The sequence below is a fragment of the Panthera leo genome, chromosome B2 (genome assembly GCF_018350215.1).
Source record: "Panthera leo isolate Ple1 chromosome B2, P.leo_Ple1_pat1.1, whole genome shotgun sequence".
Classification (NCBI taxonomy): domain Eukaryota; kingdom Metazoa; phylum Chordata; class Mammalia; order Carnivora; family Felidae; genus Panthera; species Panthera leo.
This window is the reverse complement of record NC_056683.1, coordinates 7,176,124-7,197,640: the sequence shown is the minus strand read 5'-3', so window position 1 is coordinate 7,197,640 and position 21,517 is coordinate 7,176,124. Positions and strand designations below refer to the sequence as shown.

At 40.4% G+C, this 21,517-nt stretch overlaps 1 long non-coding RNA gene across 3 annotated transcripts in view; it reads left to right on the top strand.

Annotated features, from left to right (window-relative positions):
* LOC122219515 overlaps window positions 1–21,517 on the top strand; it is a 156,739-nt gene that overhangs the window by 106,897 nt on the left and 28,325 nt on the right. For all 3 annotated transcript variants that reach the window (XR_006202415.1, XR_006202414.1, XR_006202416.1), the window contains one exon: window positions 17,614–17,675. This is a non-coding gene — a long non-coding RNA (uncharacterized LOC122219515). The remainder of the gene's footprint in view (window positions 1–17,613; window positions 17,676–21,517) is intronic.

The window sequence follows — 21,517 nt, the reverse complement described above, 5'->3', positions numbered from 1 at the left end:
TTAGCAGGGAGAGCCCAGGGGATACACTCACTGGCCCCATTCTCCTTCCTTTCACCCATCTCCTACCATGGCTTCCCTTTTGCTGACCTCAACAGGAATGGACGGGGGCCTGCTGATGTGGTCCGTGGAGGTAGGGAACAGGGAGAGAAGGGTGCAGAGTGGATTTGGATGGGCAAATAGAAGGATCTTCAGCTTGTCTTCTGGTTCTAAAATTAAATGAGTATCATTGAAGGAATAAGGCAACTTTGGGCTCAGTTTGGATTTATGTTCGATGTATGTGTGAGAAAAGAGAAAAAAAAAATCTTAAGTTTGTCCATTAAGTACACAAATAGTTTGGTCAGTGCCATTGCGTCGTCTCTAATGACATGGGGCAAAAGGGCAAAAGGGATAATTTACTAGTTAAATTAGATACCCTTTCCCTTTCCCTTTCCCTTTCTCTTTCCCTTTTCCATTCCCTTTCTTTCTTTCTTTCTTTCTTTCTTTCTTTTCTCTTTCTTTTTCTTTCTTTCTTTCTCTTTCTTTACTCTTTTCTTTTCTTTTCTTTTCTTTTTTCTTTCTTTTCTCTTTCTTTTTCTTTCTTTCTTTCTTTCTCTTTCTTTACTCTTTTCTTTTGTTTTCTTTTCTTTTTTCTTTCTTTTCTTTTCTTTCTTTTCTTTCACACAGACAGCATGAGCAGGGGACGTTCAGAGAAAGAAGGAGAGAGAGAATCCCAAGCAAGCTCCACATTGTCAGCGTAGAGTCCGAAGTAGGCTTTAAACTCCCAGACCATGAGATCATGACCTGAGCCAAAATCAAGAGTTGGATGCTTAACCGACTGAGCTGCCCAGGCTCCCCTTAAATGTTGCTTTCAGTAATTAGAGTGGAACTTGACCCAAGTGTCAGTTTTGAAAATGGATAAAAAAGTAACTTATCTTAATTACATGTGCTTGATAAAAAAAAAAAAAAACAAAACAAAACAGGCCTGGTGTTTGATCTGGTTTCTTGACAGAAGAGACAGCAATTTGTTTCGGTGCTGGAACAGAAGATGAGCGTGTGAGGCTTATTGCAAGACGCTCAAGTATGTACTAAACCGCATATATCGTTCTTTGTGGGCGATCTAAAGAATGTTCAAGAGTAACTTTCTCTGAGATGTTTTTTCCCCCACTGATTTAACTGCTGAGTAAGCTGCAGCTCGACCATACGGCACAGTAGATTGCTCAGGGAGAAAATAATAATTTTGCATAGTGGCCTACGGGTCATATACATTGAGAAAATGCCTCTTCAATTCCTGATCTTTCATTAGAACTGCATCCTTATACATATGAAGTATGAATGTTTGCATGTCAACATGTAGTGTAGCAAGGCCACACTCCTCCTCAGTGGTTATGTTGGTCTGTCTCTGGTTAAAGAACTAGGACAGGGTCCTGCTGCCTTGGGATCGTCCCGCTGGGCCCTGCCCTCCGCGGAGGTCAACCGATGGCCGGTGGCTGCAACGCCTTCTCAAGCTGCATGAACCCTGTACCTTGTGCATGGGTCTCACTACCGTTCTCCAGCCCTCCAGAACTTTGCCTTGGCCACTGTCGGGGAGGGTGGCGAACTGTGCAGCGTCTCAAGATTTTATTCAATCCAAAGGGTTACACCTTGAGGTTTTAACCCATAGCAGCAAAACGGGCTTCTGAAAAAGAATTGGAAACTCAAGGCCTCGATTGTCTTCGGAAATTTAAATTGGAAACCTTACCAAATTGATTGAGATTTATTTTCATCTATTTTTTTTTTTTAATTTTCAAGTTTCCTCATTTATTTTGAGAGAGACAGAGAGAGCATTCGCATGGGAAGAGCACAGAGAGAAGGAGAGAGAGAATCGTAAGCGGGCTCCATGCTGTCAGTGCAGAATCTGACACAGGGCTTGAACTCACAAACCTCGCAACTATGACCTGAGCTGAAACTGAGAGTCGGATGCTCAACCAAGGTGCCCAGTATGACACGATTTTGGTTTTGTTTTTTTTTTTGTTAGCTGTCCACGGCATACCTGCCAAGATGTAGAGGTAGACAATTCATAATCTGGATGACCTACTGTAGGCTATTTCCTCGTGGTGACGGAACAGTGTCACCCCTGCCCCACTTGTTTCCGTTTGCATCTGTGGGCTACGGTCTTTGAATCCCATTCAAAGATACGGATTTGACCCAGAGGGGGGAAAAAAAAACCCCCGCCTTGCGTCACTTGTGAGAAGAATTGAGCAAAATTTGGTTTCACTCTAAAAACCGACCTTTGCATTCTTTTGAGCTTCTGTTGCAGATCAGGCATGATGGGGGAGAGGTGGTAGGCAATGTCCCATTTCTGTTTGGTTCACCAACAGCACATTGCTGGGATTAAAATCCTTATTTTACAGCGAGAGATCTCTTTCTCTCTCGCTTTCCTTATCCCTCCTGTATCTAATTTGTTATCAATTTTAACCATTCTTTTTGAAATCTCTTTGGGATTTGTCCATTTCTTTCCTCACCTTTCAGAGCAAACGGTTCCATCTCTCTCCTAGATAATCAGTAGTCCCCTGATTAACATCCCTGTATCCACTTCTGCTGCCTCCAGTACAGGTTCTGCTCTGAAGCTAGACTTTGCTTAAAAACCACAAAGCTAGGGGCCCCTGGGTGGCTCAGTCGGTGAAGCAACTGACATCAGCTCAGGTTATGATCTCATGGTTTGTGGGTCTGAGCCCCGCGTCAGGCTCTGTGCTGACAGCTCGGAGCCTGGAGCCTGCTTTGGATTCTGTGTCTTCCTCTATCTGTGTTCCTCCCCCACTTGCACTCTGTCTCTCTCTCTCTCTCTCTCTCTCTCTCTCTCTCTAAAAAATAAATAGATATTAAAAAACAATTAAAAAACCACACACACACAAAGCTAATTGTGTCTCCACTCCCTCAACCCTTGGATGGCTTCCCCCTTGTCCTTACAATAAAATCCACGTGGGGCACCTGGGTGGCTCAGTCAGTTAAGCATCCGACTTCAGCTCATCATCTCACATTTTGTGAGTTTAAGCCCCGTGTTGGGCTTTGTGCTGACAGCTTGGAGCCTGGAACCTGCTTTGTATTCTGTGTGTGTGTGTGTGTCTCTCTCTCTCTGCCCCTCCCCAGCTTTCACCGTGTGTGTCTTTCTCAAAAATAAATAAAATGTCAAAAATTTTTTTAGAATAAAATCCACATTGCTGTATTATGGCCATGGGTCCCCTAGGTCTGGGCCTTTCCCTACCTTCACTCATGCCTCACCTCTGCCTTTTCTGTCCAGTGCAGCCACAACAGACTTCATCAGGTCCTTGAAGTATTGACAGATTCTAAGTTCTTTGCAATAACTATATATTTTTTTAAATTTTTAAAAAAATATTTATTTTTTAATATGAAATTTATTGTCAAATTGGTTTCCATACAACACCCAGTGCTCATCCCAACAGGTACCCTCCTCAATGCCCATCACCTACCCTCCCCTCCCTCCCACCCCCCATCAACCCTCAGTTTGTTCTCAGTTTTTAAGAGTCTCTTATGTTTTGGTTCCCTCCTTCTCTAACCTTTTTTTTTTCCTTCCCCTCCCCCATGGTCCTCTGTTAAGTTTCTCAGGATCCACATAAGAGTGAAAAACATATGGTATCTGTCTTTCTCTGTATGACTTATTTCACTTAGCATAACACTCTCCAGTTCCATCCACGTTGCTACAAAAGGCCATATTTCATTCTTTCTCATTGCCACGTACTATTCCATTGTGTATATAAACCACAATTTCTTTATCCATTCATCAGTTGTTGGACATTTAGGCTCTTTCCATAATTTATCTATTGTTGAAAGTGCTGCTATAAACATTGGGGTACAAGTGCCCCTATGCGTCAGCACTCCTGTATCCCTTGGGTAAATTCCTAGCAGTGCTAATCCTGGGTCATAGGGTAGATCTATTTTTAATTTTTTGAGGAACCTCCACACTGTTTTCCAGAGCGGCTGCACCAGTTTGCATTCCCACCAACAGTGCAAGAGCGTTCCTGTTTCCTCCATCCTCTCCAGCATCTATAGTCTCCTGATGTGTTCATTTTAGCCACTCTGTCTGGTGTGAGGTGGTATCTGAGTGTGGTTTAGATTTGTATTTCCCTGATGAGGAGCGACGTTGAGCATCTTTTCATGTGCCTGTTGGCCATCCGGATATCTTCTTTAGAGAAGTGTCTATTCATGTTTTCTGCCCATTTCTTCACTGGATTATTTGGTTTTTGGGTGTGGAGTTTGGTAAGTTCTTTATAGATTTTGGATACTAGCCCTTTGTCCGATATGTCATTTGCAAGGAGAGAGAGAGACAGAGCACAAGTGGGGGAGGGACAGAGAGAGAGGGAAACACAGAATCTGAAGCAGGCTCCGGGCTCCGAGCTGTCAACACAAAGCCCAACATGGGGCTCAAACCCATGAACCACGGGATCATGATGTGAGCCCAAGTTGGACACCCAACTGACTCAGCCACCCAGGCACCCCTGGAATATATATATTTTAGAATAATGTCTTAAAAACTGTAGATAATTATCGTGTTGAAATGATCATATGTTGAAATCTGCATGTTTTGAAAAAGTTACATAATCTATAACACTACTGTGAAAATGATTATAAACGACTTTTCATTTTGTCTTGAATGTCATGTTAAGATTTCTAGTAATTCTTTATCGTCTCCTAATCTTCCTGAAGTCCAGTTTTCCCTGAAAGATTGCTTTGAAATCACAATATTGCGTGGGTATTTACTTTACAAAAATTTCTTTTAATGTTTGTTTATTTTTGAGAGAGAGAGAGACACAGAGCATGAGTGGGCAGAGAGAGATGGAGGGAGACACAGAATCTGAAGCAGGCTCCAGGCTCTGAGCTGTCAGCGCAGAGCCCGATGCAGGGCTCAAACTCAGGAGCCATGAGGTCATGACCTGAGCCAAAGTCAGATGCTTAACTGACTGAGCCACCCAGGTGCCCCTACTTGGGTGTTTACTTTTGCATATGCAGTGCCACGAAGAGACAGATCATTGCCGCTGTGTAACTATGTTTGTTTATGTTAATAAAAGAAAGAGGAGAAATGAATCTGTTGGCAAGCAGGTGGCGTGTGGAAGGTGAGGCTGGTTTATGTTTGTCGGTAGTTAGTTAATCTGTGAAGTTTAATCCCCGGTCCAGGTGGTGTTGGGAAATACAAGTGCAAATGTTAGCGCCTGGCTTTGGTGAGCTTCTCTCTACTGATCTATATAAAGACCTGGTGAGTGGTTAGCAATTTACAAAGGTTGCAGGTTGCCTGAAACCAGCGACAAAGGGGGATGGAGGAACTTCCCTTCCTTCCTTCCTCAGACCTTGGTTTTTCAGGCATCTCTAAAAAGATGAGAATAACTGAAGACGTAGAAACACATCTATTGATGGTTAGTGGTAGGGAGTGGGCATTTAAGTTTGTTTTGAATTTTAGTGAGTAAACGATATTTGGTGTGTGTTTCCTGGCAGTTACAGGCTCCCAACTGGTGCTGGTTCCGCCTTGGAAGGAGATTTGGGGACAGAGAGACTCTCTGGAATCCAGCGAATCTGGCTTTCTTGTTGGTCAAAGTTTGAAAAACAGTAGCCGTGGAGAACTTCACTTTCCAGTACAACTTGAGTATTACTGGAATGTGGTTTGTTTTTTTGGTTTTGTTTTTTCCTGTTCCCTGCATCCATTTTGTAACTTTCCATGGACGTTTCCATAATCCCCAAATTAATTAATTTTCCAAAGTAATTTGCAGCTGTGATGTAGCATTTGCGGTGTCTAGTGTGTAATAGTAATAGGGACCATCTTTGAAGGTTCATTTGTCATTTGAGAGTAAGGAATATTCAACCCAACTGTGACACTCCTCTTTGTTCACTCATAAAACAGGCTTGTCTGGTTGCATGAGCTCAGAGGTGTCTTCGATTTCTCTTCGACTCGCTTGAAATAATTTCGTAGGTAGTGACTTCAAAAGGAGGCATCTGGAAATACAGTGATGTTTCAAATGACTCATGAATATAGAAGAAAATTTTCTGTTGTAGGTGAGTTGAAAGATGAAGCCAGTTTTGAGTATTAGCAATGAAATACTGACCATTTGAGATACTCTAGGAGATTCTCTGAGACCAAATAGCTTTATAATATTTGTTTATTTTACTAATTTGTGTATTTTGCATTTTTAGAACTGAAAGGAATTTTCTTTTTATTTATTTTTTAAAAATTTTTTTTTAACGTTTATTTTTGAGACAAAGAGAGACAGAGCATGAACGGGGGAGGGTCAGAGAGAGGGAGACACAGAATCTGAAACAGGCTTCAGGCTCTGAGCTGTCAGCACAGAGCCCGATGCAGGGCTCGAACTCATGGACCGCGAGATCATGACCTGAGCCAAAGTCGGCCACTTAACCGACTGAGCCACCCAGGCGCCCCAGGAATTTTCTTGAGGAAGAAAACACTGAAAGTGACATTTTCACCAAGCTCTCAAGAATTTGTTTGTTTTCAAATAAATAAAAACGGTGTGTGTGATGCTCTTTACCTAGACTCTTGGTATTTTTCACTAGTTCTCAAAAAAGTGAAACATTTTTAGTGAAGCAAGGTAGAAATTCGAAGTTATGAATCCCAGTTGCCTAAAAGAAACTCCTGCCTGTGTATCTCTTCCTGCAGATTCTTGACAATCTTCATTTTGTTTGGTGGAAAAAATTATTTTTCTCAGGCCAATAATCAAAAAAGTGCTACCTGCAATTGACAGCTTTGTTTTTGTTTTTTTTTTTAATTTTTTTAACGTTTATTTATTATTTAGAGACAGAGAGACACAGAATGTGAGCAGGGGAGGGGCAGAGAGAGGGGGAAACACATAATCTGAAGCAGGCTCCAGGCTCTGAGCTGTCAGCTCAGAGCCCAGAGCAGGGCTCAAACTCACAAACTGCCAGATCATGACCTGAGCTGAAGTCGGACGCTTAACCGACTAGGCCCCCCAGGCCCCCCTGACAGCTTTGTTTTTGAAACAGGTCTGGCACATGTGGAAATGAAGAGGCAGAAGAACAAGGTGGGTGGCTGTGTGAGCTGACAGGGAAAGGGTCATTGGGGCAATAAAGTTACTCATTTCTCATCTTCTTTGATGACAGCCACCATAGACGACTTTTCTCAGTATGGCCTTGCACGGATACAAATGTGGAGCTTTCAGGCTACTGCATCAGGTGCAGCTCCTTACTGCTTAATCCCCTCCCTAGAATCACAAGGTCTGGGGCACCTGGGTGGCTCAGTCGGTTGAGTGTCCAACTTTGGCTGAGGTCATGATCTTGCGGTTCATGAGTTCGAGCCCTGCTTTGGGCTCTGTGCTGACAGCTCAGAGCCTAGAGCCTGCTTCAGATTCTGTGTCTCCCTCTCTCTGCCCCTGCCCTGCTTGCGCTCTGTGTCTGTCTCTCTTTCTCAAAAATAAACTTAAAAAAAAAAAAGAAGGTGTGAAATGCTTGGGCTGGAGTGGCAAGAAAAGTCACCACTCGATTCCTGATCATTCTTTAGATCCTGATTAGACAGCATACTCTCTGCCTTTGCTCTGTGTCTTGTGGGTTACAAATTTATTTTGAACCCACGGCAGATGCTTTATCTGTAAGTCATCCATTACTGCCTAAATGCTTTTGGGAGGCAGATCGGATTGGGCCCTTTATGAAATCCCAGCCAGTGCTTTCACTCAACACTAATTGTCAGCTTACATTTAATTGCAAGTGGAGACAGTGCCTCCCATTTTCCTAAACTGTTCTGTTCCATCTTATTTGGTAAAAAGCAAAACAAATTTGGGATACCTGAGCCAGCCTTTGGGCGACAGTGAGAAAAATAGCATGTTGTGGCCAAGATCATCTTATAGTAAAGACATTTTGGCCATCATTCATCTGTAATACGTTAATTAATCTATCATGTTTAAATATGTATCATAAACAATTTTGATAGAACAGTGCCGTATTACTCCATGGGATACAGATGGGTAGAAAGCATGGTTTCTACTGTAACAGGCTCTGTAGTCTTGAGAAAACAAGATATATGATAAGAAAAAGCTTTACAGGGTGTCTTCCTACTGGTCACAGATGGTTTTAGATTTGGAAGAAGCTGCTTTAGGACCCTTTCAAACCAAGGTCTTCTGCAGTGTCTTTCCTGCAACAGTGATACACATGAACATCCACATAAGTGACCCCCCTGCCCCCCTCCCCACTTAATTAACTCTCCAGCTGTTGGGATGCCCTCTGTTCTCCCCTAAAACCTGTGTACTGGTGCCTCCTGTTTGCTGAGCAGTCACTCAACGGGGCCCTCTGCAGGCCGTCACCCCTCCCTGCAGGTGAGCTAATGCTCACCAAGAGATAGTGTTGTTTGTCCTCATACTGGTTAGTGACCATGGTACTTGCTGTTATAATTATATAATGAAATGCTTTGTAAATAAAAGACATGTGAGTGTGATAAGAGAGGTGTTTCAATAAAAAGAAAAGTGGAATACTTTGGTAAGACCCTTGAGTCTAAAAACATTACTATCGGATTAGGAATAATCTATCAAATGTAAACAATTAAAACAATTAAATCTTAGGACTCCATACTCGGATTTCTTTTCTAGTATCTTTATGTGATTTTACATTAGAGAAATCTAGAAACTAGAGATAAAGTGTAAGAGATCTGGCTTTTGGGAGAAGAGGGAGTATGTTGGAAACTCCGCTCAAGGTAGAGGCCATGGCCCTATGTGAAGAGAAGCATTTATTTCCTCTTTGCTGCTTAGGATTGTTGCATTTGAAGGGCTTTTCCATTCACAAAGAAACCATTGGTGCTGATCACTTCGGTTGAGAGGGATTCTGACACTGACTTGTCGCTTCTTCTAAGAGGATCCTAATGTACATTTACACCGGTAAGGTTCTGATAACTTCTCCAGAAAAGAAACTCAGGTTTCTTTGACTCAGTGTTTGATAAACTTTTTGGAATTGGTAACTCTTTTCAGATTTCAGTTTTGGGGAATTAAGATTCTAACGTAAAATTTAAGTCCTCCACTATTCTGTACTAATTGTGAGATAACAGCAGTGTTAAAAATTTTGCTATGTCCTGTGGAGAAGAAAAAAAAATGAATCAGTCCCAATCTTAATTCTTGAGTTTATTATCTAATGTGGAAAAAACACATAATCAATTATAATATACTGAGGTTGGTACAAAGTGATAAAAAGATAAAAAAAATATTAATTTTATATGTAAAGAACTTGGGGTACAAGGAGGTTTAAACATCTTCCCCAGAGTTGGCTAGTGCAGCATGGACAAAAAACCTGATACATCTGACTCGGTATCTAATTTAATAGCTTCATACTCACATAATACTTCATACTAAGCCTGGCAAATAAAAAGTGAGCTTTCATAGTTTTCAGCTAAATTAGTTATTTTTAACTTTGTATTGAATTATAAAAATAATTTGATCACTCAGATTCCCAAATTTGTTTTCTAGAATATGGAATAATAACATATATGATGTATATGCCCCCTCCCCTTTCTTATGGTTCATTTTAAGTACTTTATTATTTTTAGTGTTATTTTTCTATAAACCAGTCATACTCACTGCCTACTGCTCAGCTGTATAGGGATAGAAGACCCCTCACCCCGACCCTGGAGAGAGAGCCGGTTTGTTGGGGTCTCACTAAAATACATAGAATGCCATGCATGACTAAGATTCATCTTCCATGTGAAAATATCAGCAAATGGTTGGTTTTTATTGAAAAGCATATATATATATTTTTTTTTTTTCTGGAAAACATTTTAATAGTTTGTTTCAATTTACTTGATTAAAAGACCAAAGAAGAGAGTACATTCTTTTTTAAACCCCTGTCTATATACATTTAGAGAATATGCTTTATTGAAACGGTATCCTTAGACAATAAACATAATGGTTATTTTGTTGAAATGGTTAATCTTGGACAATGAATTTATATCATGTCAGCATATGAGGTTTCTCCTTTTCTTTACCATGGTTAAAGTTCCTTACTAGAGGGGCCTCTGGGTGGCTCAGTCAGTTAAGCATCTGACTCGTGATTTCTGCTCAAGTCGTGATCCTGCGGTTTGTGAGTTTGAGCCCTGCATTGGGCTCCATGCTGACAGCGTGGAGCTTGCTTTGGGCCCTCTGTCTCCCCTTCTCTCTGCCCCTCCCCTGCTTGCTCTCTCTCAAAATAAATGAACATTGAAAAAACTTAAAGGGATGCCTGGGTGGCTCAGTCAGTTGAGCGTCTGACTTCGGCTCAGGTCATGATCTCTCAACTCGTGAGTTTGAGGGCCACATCGGGCTCTGTGCTGACAGCTCAGAGCCTGGAGCCTGCTTCAGATTCTGTGTCTTCCACTCTCTCTCCTCCCCTCCCATGCTTGCACACTCTCAAAAATGAATAAACATTAAAAAAAATTTTTTAATTAAAAATCCTTATTAGAGACAACAGAAGAATGATTTAAGAAAATAAAGAAAAAATCTAAAACCTCATTGGCAGCAAATACTAAGGCCACTCTTTCTTTCTTTTTTTTTTTTCATAATATAATTTATTCTCAAATTGGTAACATACGGTGTGTAAAGTGTGCTCTTGGATTTCAGGGTAGATTCCCGTAGCTCATCGCTTTCATACAACACTCAGTGCTCATCCCAACAAGTACCCTCCTCAGTGCCCATCACCCACTTCCCCCTCTCCCCCATGCCCCCATCAACCCTCAGATTGTTCTTTGTATTTAAGAGTCTCTTACGGTTTGCTAAGGCTACTATTTCTTTGTAAAACTCAATACAGATGTTTAAGAGGTAAGCAGATAATAACATACATTTAAAATCCATGTTTTCATTTTCTAGAACTGCAAGATACAAAGTCCCCTTACAGCTTTGAAATGACACACTTGAACGTTCCGTTTCCTAACTTTCCCTTTTGGCCTTTGTTTCTCTTCATCTGACAATACTTCTTTATTTTGCAGATCTGTTTGCTTCTACAATATAATCCCAGGGCCTTAAGCATATCTCCTTACTTCCTAGAAGTGAAACCTGACGAATGCCTGAATAACTGAGTAGTTTTAGAGTTAGCAGATGTCAAAACACGGATGTGAGTGTGTCATTGTCCCAACAGCATGTGAAAGTTGAACGCTCCTCACGGTCCATTCTCCCTGGAGCATTGCGTCTGTGGTTGGGGCGTAGGAAATCTTGTGGGGTCAGATTGTGAAGGACCCGTGTGACATGTTAATGAATTTAGATCATGTTCTTAAGGAATGATGAACTTTGAAGGAGATGTGGAATGAGAGAAATTTCTAGGAAGAACACGAAAGCAAAAGGTATTTTTCCTAATATATCTGATAGGTAAGCACAATCAACATATTAGTGATAGAGTGAATTTTTTGGTTGTGAAGCCATTATTTTGAGCTACCATTACATTAGGTGGCACGACTGGGTCAGCCAAGAAGAAGGGAAAAACAAAACTGTGTATAGGTATTTTTGTAATTTGATTGTTCATTTGACAGTGAAGCAGCTACTTTATGTGGTGCGTTTGTAGGAGAATTTCACTGAAACAGACCTCTATGCCCTTAAATAATCCTCCTCCTTACAAAGATTTCCATTGCTTTCTCTGCATGAGAGCCCAAGGGAAGATTGAGGACATTGAAAAAAGGCAGTTTTTTTTTAAGTTTCTTTATTTAGTTAGAGAGAGAGAGAGAGAGAGAGAGTGTGTGTGTGTGTGTGTGTGTGTGTGTGTGTGAGCGAGCAGGGTAGGGACAGAGAGAGAGAGAGAGAGAGGGAGAGAGAGAATCCCAAGCAGGTTCTGTGCTAACAGCACAGATCCTGATGCAGGGCTTGGTCTCAGGAACTGTGAGATCATGACCTGAGCTGAAATCCAGAATTGGACGAGCTGAGCCACCCAGGTGTCCCAGAAATGGCAGGTTTAACATAGACTCTTAAGTGGGTTTAAAACATAAAACAATTGCTGAAAAGGCAAACCCAGGAGAGAACAGGAGGCTGCCTGCAGGGCAAGCATGGAGGGTCGTGGAGGCTGGACTAAGGAAGTCACGAAAGGGAGATGTGATGTGTAGAAGTTCCAAAGATATTTTGGTGGAATTGGCACACTTGGATGATTGTAAGGGAGAGGCAGGGAAAAGAAATGAGTCCTGTTTGTGATTTGGGCAATGCTTGCTTGGCCAGGGTTAAACAACCCAGGAGTATACTTGTGACTTTTGTAATGTATTTGGGTATTTATTAGCATTTATTGGATTGGTTAGCCTAGTATTATTATGTTAAACTTTTAATATATGTAGTATTCTATAAGAGATGTGCTTACCCAATAGATGTGTTCAGATCCATGGAATAAGTTGATATAGTACATCTCTACCAAAGAATGTGATCGTGAATCTAATTCTTTCTTACAAAGGCATATACCTACTCCTCACTGTCAGAAATGCTTGTCTGAAGGGCATTGAAGACATATACATGTATAGATAGTTGGTTGTGAATGATATAAAAAATGAAGTCAGTAAATATCCATTATATTTTCTACCAGAAATATGACATTCACTGTAAATTGGACAATGCTATTATACATTATTATTGAAATGAAATGAAACATGTGAAATGAATGAGTTATATTTTATAAGGTACAACCACTTTGTGGGCAATGTATTTGTAACAGTGTTTGTTATGCGTTTCCTGATGTGAGGGAAATATAAATGGTGATGTAGTGTTCTAAGGTGATTTAGATTTTGGAAGGATAAATGAAATGGAATTTTTGATTGAGATGACTACATTAAATTGTTTGGTTTTACATTTGATTGTGCTTTATGTATAGACTTCATAATAGGGTTTCAAATACATAAAAGGGAATTTATTCCATAAGCTGGAGTTAGAAATTCATTTTAAATATTTAATGATTTAATTAAGTTTTATTAGTGTGATGCCTTTTGCTTTGCCGATGAAAAATTGACAAGGGCCTCATGTGGGTTTTTTCCCCCCTTTTTGGGTAGTATCTTGGTTAGATTTGTTTGTTCTGTTCTGTATCTTTATAAACAGTGATAAATACTCATTTCTCAAAATAAACGCTTTTTCTAAACATCTGAAATTGCCAAGAGAAAAATAGTAAACAATTGTGAAGCATTAAAATCAACAGACTTTACTCACTGAATTGCTCTTTGATTCAAAAACTGATTTTTCATACTGTGTCTCTAGAGAAAATTTGGTTTGTTTTACTCCAGTCTTCTCTCTATCCTGATTGTCTTCACCAGGGTGCAGAAACCGTTTCGTGCCCCAACACTCAGGCCAGGTGCACATGGCACTTGCTGTTGGACTAGACTTTGGGGCACTGGATGGGGAGTGGGGCTTGCGCTGGTCAAGCAAACAGTGAGGGAGAGCGAAAAGTGAATCCCCTGAATTACCCCACTATCAACAATGGGTTCAATGGGTTCACTGTGAGGGGTTTGTAGGGAGTGGACGTTCCCCAGATTTATACCTCAGGAATATATTGGTCCTGCAAGTGTGTCGGTTATGGAAATGCTGTAAAAAGTCGAGAGACACTTTGGTCACGTGCATTTCTATGAACTGTCATACTCCTATTTCACTCTTATTAATTGACAAAGTGGGGGGAAAGGAAGAGAGTATACTTGCGATATTTGTCCAAAAGGCAGCAGTTGGCCCAGGGTAGCAAGGAATGTGATTCTCCAGACTTTACTGATAAACCTCATGCCCTTTGCCCGTGTGCTGATCAAGAGTCAACGTTATCTTCAAATGTGCTTCTGAAGGAAAAAGAAAATAAGTTTATTATCTCCAGATAATAGATGTAGGTAATTGGTAATTATCCTCTTTCTTTTTAGATAAACAAATGTAATTAACCAAAATTCACCTTTACTTTTGTCAAACTTCTCACGATTCGGGAACACAGGCTATTAAAGGTAGGAAGGTATGCTGAAAACCATCTTGTCTCCTGTTGAAAGTTTGAATGTTATTGCTAGAGAACTGAGTGTCCCCTTATGGTAGTCATTAACCACACATGGTTGTTAACATTTCAGTTTAATTAAAATTAAATAACAGTTTTATTTCTTCAATGGCCACAAGAGAGTTGTGGCTGCCATATTGGACAGGGTAGAAATATTTCCATCATTATAGAAGATTTTACTGTGCTGCCCTGGGTTAGAAAGTATGTGGTTATGGCATCGAAGAAAGTATTTTTATACAGATCCTGTTGACGTAGTAATAAACAAACGATACCATTTCAGTTATAAAGAATATTCTTTTTGGCTTTTTAAGATTTTATTGGAATTGCAGTTAGTTAACATACAGTGTTATATTAGTTTCAGGTGGACGGTATAATGATCCAACACTTCCATACATCACCTGGTCCTTGTGACAACAAGTGCCCTCCTTAATCCCCATCATCTATGTCACCCATGTCCCCACCCACCTCTGGTAACTACCAATTTGATCGCTATTACTTCGGGTCTGTTTCTTGATTTGTCTCCCTCTCTCTTTTTCCCTTTGCTCATTTGTTTCTTAAATGCCACATGTGAGTAAAATCATGTGGTATTTGTCTGTCTTGGACTGACTTCACTTAGCATAATACTTTCTAACTCCACTTCGTTGCAAACGACAAGACTTCATTCTTTTCTAGGGCTGAATGATATTCTATCGCATATGTATACTGTATCTTCCATTCATCCATTCCATATCATTCATTCCATATCTTCCATTCATATTATCCATTCATCAGTTGGCAGACACCTGGGCTGCTTCCATATCTTGGCTTTTGTAAATAACGCAGCTGTAAACATAGGGGTGCATCTGTCGCTTTGAATTAGTGTTTTTGTATCCTTGGGGTAAATACCTACTTGTAGGATTGCTGGATTATAGGGTACTTCTGTTTTTTTCTTTCTGAGGAACTTCCATACTCCTTTCCTACAATGGCTACACCAGTTTGCATTCCTACCAATGGTGCAAGAACATTCCTTTTCCTCCACATCCTCACCAACACCTGTCGCTTCTTGTGTTGTTGATTTTAGCCATTCTGACAAGTATGAGGTGATCTGTTATTGTAGTTTTGATTTGCATTTCCCTAATCGTGAGTGATGTTGAGTATCTTTTTGCGTGTCTGTTGGTCATCTGTATGTCTTTGGAGAAATGTCTATTCGTTTCTTCTGCCCATTTTTAAATCGAATTATTTGGTTTTGAGTGTGAGTTTTATAAGTTCTTTATATATTTTGGATACTAACCCTTTATCAGATATGCTATTTGGAAATATCGTCTCTCATTCTGTAGGTTGCCTTTTAGTTTTGTTGATTGTTTCCTGCACGGTGCAGAAGCTCTTTATTTTGATGTGGTCCCAATAGTTTATTTTTGCTTTGTTTCCCTTGCTTCAGGGGACCTATCTAGGAAAAAAGTTGTTACAGCCCGTGTCAAAGAGGTTATTGCCTGTGTTCTCTTCTACGACATTTATGGTTTCAGGCCTCACATTTAGGCCTTTCATCCAATTGTGTATACGGTATATGCATGTGATGAGTGTTTCTCATTCATTTATGTGTTACTGTGGCTGTTCCCAGCTGTCAGGCAGCTTTTCTCTTAGTGATGAAGATCCAGGTTCTTCTTTCTTGGGATTCTGCCACGCTTCAAATCCTTGAAGTGCTGGTCCCAGCTGCTGGAAAGGTTAAGTTGCACTGGCCTCTTCACCACCTTGACCTGCAAGTGATAAAATCGATTTTCCCTCAAAAGCCACTGGCGAGAACTAGTCACGTGGCCCACCTATATGCTAGGCTTTCCAACGGCAACTCTGTCTCGTGGAAGGAAAAGCCACTGGGAAACCACCACAGTTTCTCAGCAACTGAGAAACTCTGCAAAACAAAGATGAATTTTATATGGAAAAGTAACTAATGGGTAAGGGAATAGTTTTGCTCATTGTTAAACTGATTGCATTCCATCATCTTCGGCAGACATATATTATTGTTTTCTGCCCTTTTTCAGGAATTGGCTTTCACATTATAATTTGATTATAATTTCACATTATAGTTTGATAATCTCTGAGAACCAATTAATATCTTTATTTTCATGTTCTTCGACATTTAAACACTTTCTACCTTGCAGATTAAGAACAGTCAATAGGACCAACCTCATTTTTACTTATTTCATATAAAATATTATAGATCCATGGGAAATTTATGTAAAAATGGTTGTATATTTTTATGTAGGCTTTTTATTTTATAGGTGAAATAGTGATACTCTGTTCCTAGAAGTTTTCTCCTGTGGGTCTGAGTATGATTTAATTTAGAAGACTAGAATGTACATAAAATTAGGATTATGTGTATCACATGTAGTGAAGTACACCTGGAAAGGAGTCTCCTTGTTATGGACAAAGAGTTACTGGCAGAACTCTCATAGAATTATCTCTTGTAAATCATCTTCCAAGTTAAAAGATAAATCCATACTCAAAATCTGCACTTTTAATTTTTTTAGTTTTTAGTTTGGGGGGCTTTATTTACATTTTATTTTTAAGTCATCTCTACACCCAACATGGGGCTCAAACTCAAAACCCCGTGATCAAGAGTCACGTGGTCTGACTGAGCCCACCAAGCGCCACCAAATCTGCACGGTTTTTACATGTTGATACCATAATTGGATATCCAGTGCACATGCAAGCACACTTCTCTTTCTTGACCTTGGCACTTACGAATACCAAAAAAAGATAGTTCAAGGTTACCCTATGCCTAAATTCATTTTGACTGTTTTCTTCTCTTTGGATATCTCTGTCTGTAATCTCTGCTTCTATCTCTAGAGCCATCTAGCTATCTTGTTCGTCCTTCCTTCCTTCCTTCCTTCTTCCTTTCTTCCTTTCTTCCTTTTTCTTTCTTTCTTTTGTCCTTTCTTTCTCTTTCTTTCTTTCTTTCTTTCTTTCTTTCTTTCTTTCTTTCTTCCATCCATCCATCCATCCATCCATCCTATCGATCATATCTACTGGTAATATGTTGCACAATAGTGTGGGATTGTAAAAAAGACCTTGCAAACTGGGGCACCTGGGTGGCTCAGTTGGTTAAGTGTCTGACTTTGGCTCAGGTCATGATCTCGTGGTTTGTGGGTTCGAACCCCACATCGGGCTCTGTGCTGACAGCTCGGAGCCTGGAGCCTGCTTTGGATTCTGTGTCTCCCTCTCTCTGTGCCCCTTCCCCACTCACACTCTGTCTCTCTCTCTGTCTCTCTCTCTCTCTCAAAAATAAACAAACATTAAAAAAAATTTTTTAATGACCTTGCAAACTGAAAATGCACAAGGCAATTTTAATAATCAAGTGGAAAATTTGTTTTATCAGCGACCTTTACAATTTTTGCTTAAACATTAAAAACTCTCTTAATTTCAGTCATAAGTATGTAGGGAAATGAAAAAAAAGCAGTAAAACTCTCTTCAGTACTTTATAATTTGAAACAGAAATATCGAGAACTAAAATGCTTTGGCCCTTTAGAAAAACGTGTCAGGAGTAGTTTGAACCATGCTTGCCGCCTTCTCATCGAGTAACTTAAGGAATGAAAATCTTCTCGGCCACGGCAAATTGCTGTACTTCTAAGTTTGGATCACCTCCTGACCTGTCCCCGTTTGTGCTTGCATTGTTATGAAGTATCAGAGCATTCTTTTAATGTGAAATTTATTTTTTTACAGATGTCACCTCCTCGAGGACAACTCGATCCTTTTCATCACGACTAGCCTCTTCGTGTTTGTTGGTAAGCTCTCTTGTGCTCCGTTTTTATTGGTTATACGTCCCGAGTCTCTCAAATGGTCATAGTGTCAATGTTCCCGTGGTCAACCACGCGTGGAAGGTTCCGATTTAACTTCCAGTGCTAGCACTTTTCGTTTCTCTGGTCTACTTTCATCTTCGTCGGCTGTTTCCCTCCCAATTATCCATTTTGTAAAAAGTTTTGTGGGGCTTTCCCTGGGAGATAAAGGAGCCGTGGAATGACACGCTTTTCTGTCTGTATGTGCACGGAATAACAGAGGTACAGTGACTAATCGCCGATAGACTTCGGTCACTGAATGGGGTGTACGTCTCTTTTTTACATAGAGATTTGTGGGCTCAAGAGCTAGCAGCAAAGTTTACCCTTGAAGCAATTACTCACATCTGATATATTACAGTAACTGAAATTGGAACCCTGTTGTTGAAAGCTGGTGGTATTTCACTAAACCATGATAGCTGAAATTTGTGTATATTGGAATCCTGCGGACAAGGATTGTTTCTGTGTGTGTTTTCCTTTTATGGAATCCTCTCTCTGGTCCTCCGATCATTTCCCCTTCTCGGCTGTTACTACTGCTACAGCCCGTTATAAAATGAACCCCATGAAGCCCTTTATTTATTCTGCTACAATGTGTCTATGACATAAGCTGGGACAGGTTTGGGGGAAATAAGCATCATTACTGAGAGAAGTCCATAAAATATTTACCTCTGGCAATTGGATAATGCTTTGAATTAGAGAAGGCTAAAAACATACTGCACAGTGCAGGGAAAGCCATCCACCCAAGTGAATCTGCACCATCTGTATGCATGGATGTGATCGTATTCCAATTTAAGAGTAAAATTCATTACTTGAGATAGTATAACTTGAAGCTAGTTAATTACTGGATTTGAAAAAAGAGCAATGCTGGTATTCACAAATAAATTAGATGTGACTCTGGTGTGTATACAGAGTAAATTACAACAATTTCAAACTATACTTTAATGGATAAGATTTCTCTTGGGTTATCTGTAGTAGAATCTAGATTCGTGGGTTCTAAACTTTAAAACGCATTTGCATCACTGGGGGTCTGCGATTTCGTAGTTTTAACTACTTCCCAGGAAATGCTAACGTAGATGACCAGACACTGAGTATCAAGAATCTAGAACTACGTAGATGTTGCTGTAAACGTTTAGGAAGTCAGTGGCTTTAGCGAATAAAACTGTGCCGTATTTAAAATTGCTTTGACTCTTTTCCACTTTCCAAGTGGAAAATACGCACTGTTAAGAACAAACTTTGGACCTTTCCTAGCTTTTAAACTTCTGCCTTGGGTTTGCCTTTCCTTTCAGTACCTTCTGAAAGCTTTCTCTTTCTTTACTCCTACATGATGGCCTTCCATTCATTCACCAGCTCACCAAATCAGGCTTTAGTCTGGATGTGAACTTCTGACAGAGACTTTCTAAATGTACATCAGGACCTCCTTGCAGTCGACTGTGTGATGTGCGTATAAGATCTGGTAATGTGGAGCTGACTTCATGCACGTCTTCCCTCCTTTGGTTTCTGGAATATCACCGCTCTTGTTTCTTCTCCCACTTTTATGGGGCTACCCTCTCCATCTCCTGCACGAGCTCCTCAGTTCAGCCCCATCAGTGCTCTCCTGCCCTTCTAACAGACCAGCGGCTCCTGCCACCATCTCCTCTTGGCTCTAGTTGCCATGCATATTTCAGCGACTCCCAATTTTTGATCTTTCTACCTCCAAGACTCATAGGTTCACTCCCATAGTGACCTTGGGCAAGTTTCCTAACTATCCTGACCCTCACTTTCTGCCTCACCGTGTTCTTGTGGGGATTAAACAGTTCTACTTATAAAATGCCTGGAAGAGTTCCTGGCATCTAGCAAAGGGGTGCAAAATGCAAGCTGGTAAAGCATCTGTTGGAATTTGGAGCAACAAAGAGGCTGTATGCCACGCGATTTAGGTGTCTACTTAAGTGCCTTGAATAACGATCATGAGATTCCTCTGAGAATATTGCCCATTTCTCTGCATGGCAGATTAGCAGGTTGCAGTAAACTCTATCAATTTGAATTCATTTCTCTGGAAATGTCCCATCTTCTAGTTTGACTCAAATGCACGTAGTAACAGCTGATGCCATGGGTGCATCCAGCCTGTGGGGGTGACAGATTTCCTTGGTCATATTCTCATTGTGGGCAGCTCTCTTCCATTTGAAGCCATGCGAAGCACAGTCGTCCATTTTTACTGAGGACTGTATCATCCCTCAAACATTTGTTCTGATCGATGGAATTTTTGGAATCTCGCACTTTGGAAAATACCTTAACTAATTTTGAGTTTACCATTCTATTCCTTTATAAAAAGAAAAATGTAATATTATCCTCAGACATAGCCTGAAGAATTTCAGTCTGAGAAATGAGCCTGATAGCCAATTTACAAACTACACACATTTAGTGCATTGAATTCAACACATATTCATTGAATATTTATGAAGCATCATCATCGGAATGTAACTCTCGCTGGCCTCGAATTTTTCATGAGAAGGAGGCAAATATATGAATAAAGAATTTTAGTCAGATGTGTTAATTTCTCCATGGTAAATATTAGTAGAACACATCATAGGAACCCAAAGGAGAAGACAGCCAATCTGTCCAGAAAAGTTAGAAGAATTTTCACAAAGGAAGTCGGATCAGATCTACTGGAGAAATCTCCAGGAGTGAAGAGGAGAGAGAATTCTCCAGATGTGGAGAAGAGAGCATATGCAAAGACCTCAAACCCAACAGGCCCCTGTGGGTTTGGGCAATATGTTAACTTCTGTAGGTTCACACCAGGTTCGTTGTGGGGGCCAAGTGAAAACAACAGTGGAGGCCTAGCCTGTGGCCCACACCCTTTATCTTCCTCTCTGTAGACTTGTTCCTCCCATGGGCAGCCTTCTGGGAAGATGTGTGAACCCTTGAGCCTAGGGTTCAACCTGTGCTCCCCATCTGCCCTAGAGACCAGCCTCCTTACACTGGCCTTAGAAAAGGGTATAGGGTCATTGAGGCAGGGAATTCCAAGGTTCCAGGTCTAGAAAGATGAAGGCATAGGTCCAGGAGAGGAACATTCCTTTGCTCTAAGGAAAGAAAGCTAGAGCAGGACTTTCTACAGTTCTGTCTCAGGCAGAGGATGGATGGAGCCCAAGTTCCGTATGATTCATAAGTTGGTCGCTTGGAGAAGGTTGGATACGGAAGATGAGGCCCAACTTGTGTATTAGAAGCAGATTGTGATTCGTTTTGATTTTAAAAATATATAATGGTCATTGTCTCCGACTATAATTAGTGGAATCTAATTTTACTGTCTAGGATCAAAAAGTTCAACCCGAAAAATTATACTGCTCGGTTTATAACGTGGTTGTGAATGAATTATTGATTAGTAGTGTTACTCATTTTCAAAGAATTAGAATGCCAGGAACTATACTTAAGCCAAAAGTTGCGTTAGACAGAATTAAATCTCTTCTCTCCAAATTTGATTGTTGCTAGCACTTCTAATCTTGCAGTGATTCAAAAATATAAGCATAGCCTATTAGATGCTGGTCATCTCAAATTAAAGAACGGTGCCTTGTAATTGCGCTGTGCTTATCCTTATTATATATACTGATTTAGTCTATATATGTGAAGTAAGAGTGCTTATATTTCCTAAATCTTAAACTTCATACCCATGAGTGAGGTCTAGCAAATACCTAGCTAAAACTTTCCATCAAGGCAGAAAGTTGGAGGCAAAGAGTTATATACCATAGAATAATCACATTTCAAGAGTTTTTCTCTTTCCTTTCCTTTCCTTTCCTTTCCTTTCCTTTCCTTTCCTTTCCTTT